Below are 6173 nucleotides of genomic sequence, written 5' to 3' on the forward strand. Positions count from 1 at the left end.
TCCTTCTCGGCCTCTGTTCCACAGTCGCTGCTTTGTCTCCTTGGAGTGCGCCCCGACCCGCCAGATAACCGCTCCTTCAAGTGTCCTGTGAGGGAAAACCTGGTCGGGACGTGAAAACAAAGAACGGTGCCATGTCAGTCATGGTGCTGCCAGCACGGAGCCAAGGTGTCACTCTGACCCTGAGCTGTATCTGCAGATGGGGACATCTAGCCCGGGTCCGTCTGATTTGTAGGGAGGAGCGCTGTGTCAGGGCCCGGTGCTATGGCTAGGCACGTCCCCTTTGGTCACACGGACACGGGTGACTGCCGCTTCCAGGCTGTGTCCTGGCTTAGTGGCATTCTGAGTCAGGCTCCACACGCTTCAGAATGAAGGTCTGTTTCAGTGACTGCTAACGGGAACCATTTTATTTTTACTTCCTCCTCCATGATGGGACACTTCCTTGATGTTACAGGGTCAGGGTTCGAGAACTTGGTAAATAGAGGCCACTGTTCAGCTCTCCCCGGTTGGTTGTGCAACGTCAGAGGCCAGGCCTTTTTCCCGTGGGCGTGCTTCTGAAATTGTTAGGGAGAAGAGCCCCAGACCCTTCGCCTCCATGTCTTTTTGGTGAGTCTTGTCTCTTCTTGGACTTACATGAAGAGAAAGGTCCAGGCCAGATTTAAGTCTGGATTCCTTCCTGCGTGTGGGTGATTTCAGGCATTCGGAGATTGAGGCTCTGATGTGCCTACCTGGGATGAGATTTTCCAAGTAAGCAACTGTGTGTAATCCAGTCTACGAGTAAGTTAATCACCAGATGCACTGGAAAGAAATGCAGGCCTTAACATACCAAGTCAAAAAAGACCAACTAGGGGCGCCTGGATGGCTCAGTCGGCTGAGTGTCCAACTTCGGCTCAGGTCCTGATCTCAAAATTTGTGGGTTTGAGCCTTGCATCAGGCTTTGCGCTGACAGAGTGGAGCCTGCTTTGGATTCTGTCCCTCTTTCTCTGCCCCTGCCTTCCTCCTTGTGCTCTCTCTCTCTCTAAAATAAACATTAAAAAAAAAGACCAGCTAGGGCAGGGCTGCGCACGTAGTCCTGATTGACCTCTGTGTGGGGAGGTCTTCTGGAAATGGGATGTTGAAAACTAGGACTCCTGGCTCTGAAGTACCCTGCATATAATATGATGCTCAGTGAGCCCGAGTCCTGTATAACTCCTACTTACTCCCAAGAATAACATCGCCAGCTTTTCTCTTAGCATTTATGTTATTCCGTATTTCAAAAGTTAACATGTATGAAATTTTTACTCTGGTTTTTTGGAGCTAAAAAAAAAAAAAAGGGTGTTTGGCCCCTGGGTGGCTTGGTCGATTAAGTGCCTGACTTGATTTTGGCTCAAATTGCGATCTTGTGATTCTGAGCCTGGAGTTGGGCTCCAGGCTGGCAGTGCAGAGCCTGCTTGGGATTCTCTCTCCCCCTCTCTCTGCCCCTCCCCTGCTCTCTCTCAAACTAAATAAAAATAAACTTTAAAAAAATATTTAAAAAGCCAGCTAGTGTCTGAAGCATCAAGGAGAGATTGCCACCTTTGCTAGGGGCAGGTATAAGAATTTGGAATAAATTATTTCCCCTCCATCCCCTGCCCAATGAGAGCAAGACCTTGGGAAACCTTTGAGGAGCTCATATGCCCCTCACTGCTCACAGGACTCGCCTGTGCTCCTCGGGGGCAGATGGGGACAGGTCCTCTGCACTTTCCCAGCCCACCTAGGCATACATTCAACATCTCTATGGCTTTGTCTTTTAACGTTACCTGGTCATTTCTCATGAATAGGCATTTCTTTTCCCATCTTTGGGAAACCTCTCATCAGCCCCTCTGGATACCAAGCCACTTTTCTATTCCCCTAGTGCCTACCTCCTCTCCCTTTCTAGAACCCACTTCCAATCAGTCGTCTGTTTCTACTGATACCGTAGTTCTCAAAGTCCCCAGTGACCACAGTGGTTCCAAGTCAATGCTTCTCTCTCAGTCCTCTGATGGCTGCTGCCCCTCCTCCTCTTCTGACCTCTCAACCTCAACCAGGGAAGGCCTTCTCACCGCCTGGCTGATCTCCCAGGCGCCAGCTCCTGGGTGTCTGACGGGCTTACAGCAGGGCGGGAGCCAGCTGCTCCTTCCGCCTCAGCTCATCCGGAACCTCACGGTCCTCCTTGCCTCCTAAATTGTCTCATGTTGCCCCAGCCCCAGCCACGACCCAGCCCTGCAGGCTCTCTTCCAAGTACAGGACAGTATAAACCACCCAGGCCTCCCACCTCGAGTTTGTTGCCTCTCACTGAGCTCCCCGCTTCCCTCGGCCCCTCCAGCCCTTGCCTCACAGAGGCCAGAGTGACTTCCTGACACTTTAAGTCCCTGCAATTCTAGAAACTCTCCAAGGGCTTCAACTGCACTTGCCGTGACCCACAAGGCCCTACTCCATCTGGCCCCAGAGGCCCCTGTGACCTCAGCGGCCCTGCTCAGGCTTGCTCACTGCGGTCCAGCCACACAGACCAGCGCTCCTCCTCCAAGGGGCTCAGGAGGCTCCCGCCTCAGCCTTGGCAGGTGTCTGAAGCATCAGAGCCAGGGTGCACACCCTGAGGCCCAAACAACCATGACATGCCCGGCCTTGGGCATCGTGCCAAGCACCACCTCACCATGTTTACTTCCTAAGAAGTCTGGGGTAGGAGTCTCCCGGGTGAGGAGACGGGACTTGCCAGCGGCGGTCTACAGAGCCCCACACACAGGCGTCTCGTGTCCGAAAGGCTGGGTGCTCCGGCAGCAACGGATGTGGGTTAGCCACCCCCGTGGCCTGCAGCCGGAGCTAAGGCACAACAAGCAGTCCTCATGGGGACCTGCTGCACAAAAGCCCATCACATGCGACCAGCTCCTGCCTGGAGCTTGAAGCTGCCCCAGGAATCACTCGTGTCCCTGCCTAGAGAGGGGCTTGTCACTAGCACTAAATAGCCCTGTAAGAGGTATTGACGTCCCAGGTGCCTAGGCCTTGGAGCGGAAGTGTTCATGTCAGAAGGGCCGAGATTTCTCTTAGCCAAAAGAAACGTCTGGACTGCACCGGCCCCAGAGGACCTCAGACAGCATGAGTTCCAAGCCCTGTCTCAAAGGGCTGTACAAAGCTGCTCAGTGCCCTTGGAAGTGGAAGAGGATGGAAAGCAGGGGCAGTGGTAGCCAGGAGCAGGGGAGATGGGAGGAAGAAGTCTCAGAAAAAGGTCCTGGTCAGGTTCCACACCCTGCCCCAAACTCTCCAAGAGCTCTTGGTCAGTCACACTTGGAATAAAAATTTCCATCACAGCCTCATGGTTCCACTAGGCCACACTCCACAGTCCTGGGCAAAGGTTGAGGAGTCAGTGGGGAGACCCGTCTATGCCCCGCACGTGAACAGGCTGCAGGCAGTGGCTCACCTGCTCCACGGGAGGGAACGTCGGGCTCCAGGGCTGCAGCTGCTGTGGGGCCAAGGACAGTGCAGTGACCGGAGCCAAGCCCCCAGACACCGGGGCCAAGAGCTGGCTCACTGAGAGCTGCCGGGCACAGGGCAGGCAATGAGCAGCATAATGGAGGCAAGGTTGGAAAGCAGGCCCTCTGGGGCTTTCTGGTTTCTCTCATGGAGGGCACGGGAGGCAGCTCAGGGTCACTTGCCCCACAGCCGGGACAGGAGCAAGCAGTCAATCATGGTTGGATCCACATCGGGACAGAGCAGCCTCAGGACCCCTGTGGGTCACTCACTCAGCCAGGCTGTGCTCACAGGCTCAATCTAGCCTGCAGAGCTTTGAGTAGACCCAACCAGCCCCTGAGCTGCCTGGTGCCAGGGCTGAGTCCTGCCAGTGAGGGTTTTGCTTGAATACTCCCTGGCCATCATCTGACCTCCATCTGCAACCAAGGCCAACAACACTATCCCCTGGCACCCAGCAGTGAAGGCAAGAAATCTGGCCATGTGCCCACTGGCCACAGGCAAGACCATGCCTGCACTGGGGGCACAGCATTCTATACACCAGAGTGGCTTCCGGGGTCTGTGGGAATGGGTCCAGGACATAGCCCAAACCATAGCCCAAACCTCCTGTCCCTCCAGCAGTTCCTGTGACTTCCCTTGGTCCTGCAAGGAACAGGAGAGGCCACCACACAACAGAGGGGGTTAAAGCCAAGGTCCTCCATGGCCTGGGCCAGGAGTCTGGCCATGCCAGTCAGCCCTACACTTGCCGCCTGTCCTGTAATCAGACTGTTGGAGCCTGTGGTCTGGAGTGGGCCTCTGGGCTCAGGGTATGGGAGACAGGGAGAAGCAAGCCCCCGCCCCCATCCCCTCCTCCTCAGAGGAGTAGCAGACATATGCCCTGACTGCTAACTAATGATACCATTTTCACAACTCTGTGATCTGACTACTACTGTTGTCCCATTTTACAGATAGTATCACTGAGGCTCAGAGAGCTTAACTATCTCACCCAGTGACCAAGAGCAGAGCCCAGGTTCAATCTAACCTCTCTTATGTCCAGATCCCTGTAGTTCAGCAAGGTAGATAATAAGCAGGAATCAAATTCCTGCACAGCTACCTACTGACCACACACATCCCTTGTCCTCTCTGGGCCTCAGTTTCCTCAAATTATGAGAACACATAAAAACATCATACCACATAGGATGATTTTGAGGACTAAATTACTTAGTTTCCATATCTTGATCTTCCACCCTGATCCCCGAGTTCCCCTGCCCCATCTCCAGCAGCCTCTCCTCCCCAGGTATCAGCAGTCCCAGACCGAGGAGCCATTCCTGACTCTGTCCTCACATTCACACCCAACTCACCAGCACATCCCACCAGCTTTCCCTTCAAATATAGCCAGGAGGCACCATACTCCACCACCCTCACTGGCACCACCTGGTCTCCTCTGGGGTTCATGCCTGCCCACTACAGCAACCACAGAGTACCTGTTAAGACCTAAGTCAGGTCACACCCCTCCCCTGCTCTAAATCCTTCCATGGCTCCCATGTCCCTGCAGAGAGGCATGGCCTGCAAAGCCCCACTCAATCTGCCCCCAATCCCTTTATCTTCATCCCTACCTTCACCCTAGCCTCACAGGCCTTCTAACTCTTTCTTGAACACACCAATCACACGCCCACCTCAGGACCTTTACACTGGCCATTCCCTCTATCTGAAACACTCTCCTTCCAGCCATCCCCACAGCTCCTTCTCTTAGCTCCTTCCCTGACCACTGATTTAAAACTTCAGGCTCATCCCACCCCACACTCCCAGTCCCCTCACCTGGTCCCTGTGCTCTGTCCTCCCTAGTGCCTCATCCCTGTTTCAGCCCAGGGGCTCCCTTCCTACCACACTGGGAACCCTGAGAACTGGCTGTTTCCTTCCCCACTTTTTGCTCTCAGTTCCCAGTGCCAGATGAGACCCATCACACAGTAGGTGCCAAGTAAGTGTTAGCTATTACTATTACTAGTTACCCGCCTTCCTCACTCTTTATAGGTGGGGGTGCTGGAGGAGAGGGTTGATTGGAACCACCTGGGTATCTAGGACACTGGGGTGTGAGCCCACTCAGTCATGAGGACTCAGTGAGATGATGCATGTGAGCAGCCTAGCACCAGACGGTCTGGCACACAGTAAGTACTCAACAAATGCCCCTGATCCTTGCATGAGAGTATTCCCATAATAGCCATGTTCAAACCCTGAGCTACTCTCCTGAGACCTAGTCTGGGGAAAAGAGAGTCCCTCATAGAGGGGACCTGACCGGTCCAGGTCAAGGGCACAGGGCAGCCCTGGCACACAGTAGGCACTTTATTAAAGCTCTGAGACTTGGCTATTGTTGGTGGCACTTCCCCCAAGGATGGCCCCGCCTGGCCAGCAAGGCTGCAGCCCAGCCAGGCCAGCTGTCCCCGCCCAGCCAGCAGCGGGGGGGGGGGGCGGGGGGGGGCAGGATTTCCCGCTGATCCCAGCCAGGTCCCTCCTCTGCAGTTTGAAAAGAAACTAGCAGCGATTAACCCTCCCAAGCCAAACCTACCCAGGCTCCTTCTTAACCTCCTGTCCCCTTAATTCTGTGCCTGACCTGGGCAACCAGACGTGGTAGGGGACTGGCCTCCCCGGGAAGGGCAGGGGCCAAGGTGTCAGACCCACAGGCTTTAGCCACCAGCCTACCCCTCTAAGCCTCAGTGTTCTCATCGGAGAAACAGGTTTCC

The sequence above is a fragment of the Lynx canadensis genome, chromosome D3 (assembly GCF_007474595.2).
Source record: "Lynx canadensis isolate LIC74 chromosome D3, mLynCan4.pri.v2, whole genome shotgun sequence".
Taxonomy (NCBI): Eukaryota; Metazoa; Chordata; class Mammalia; order Carnivora; family Felidae; genus Lynx; species Lynx canadensis.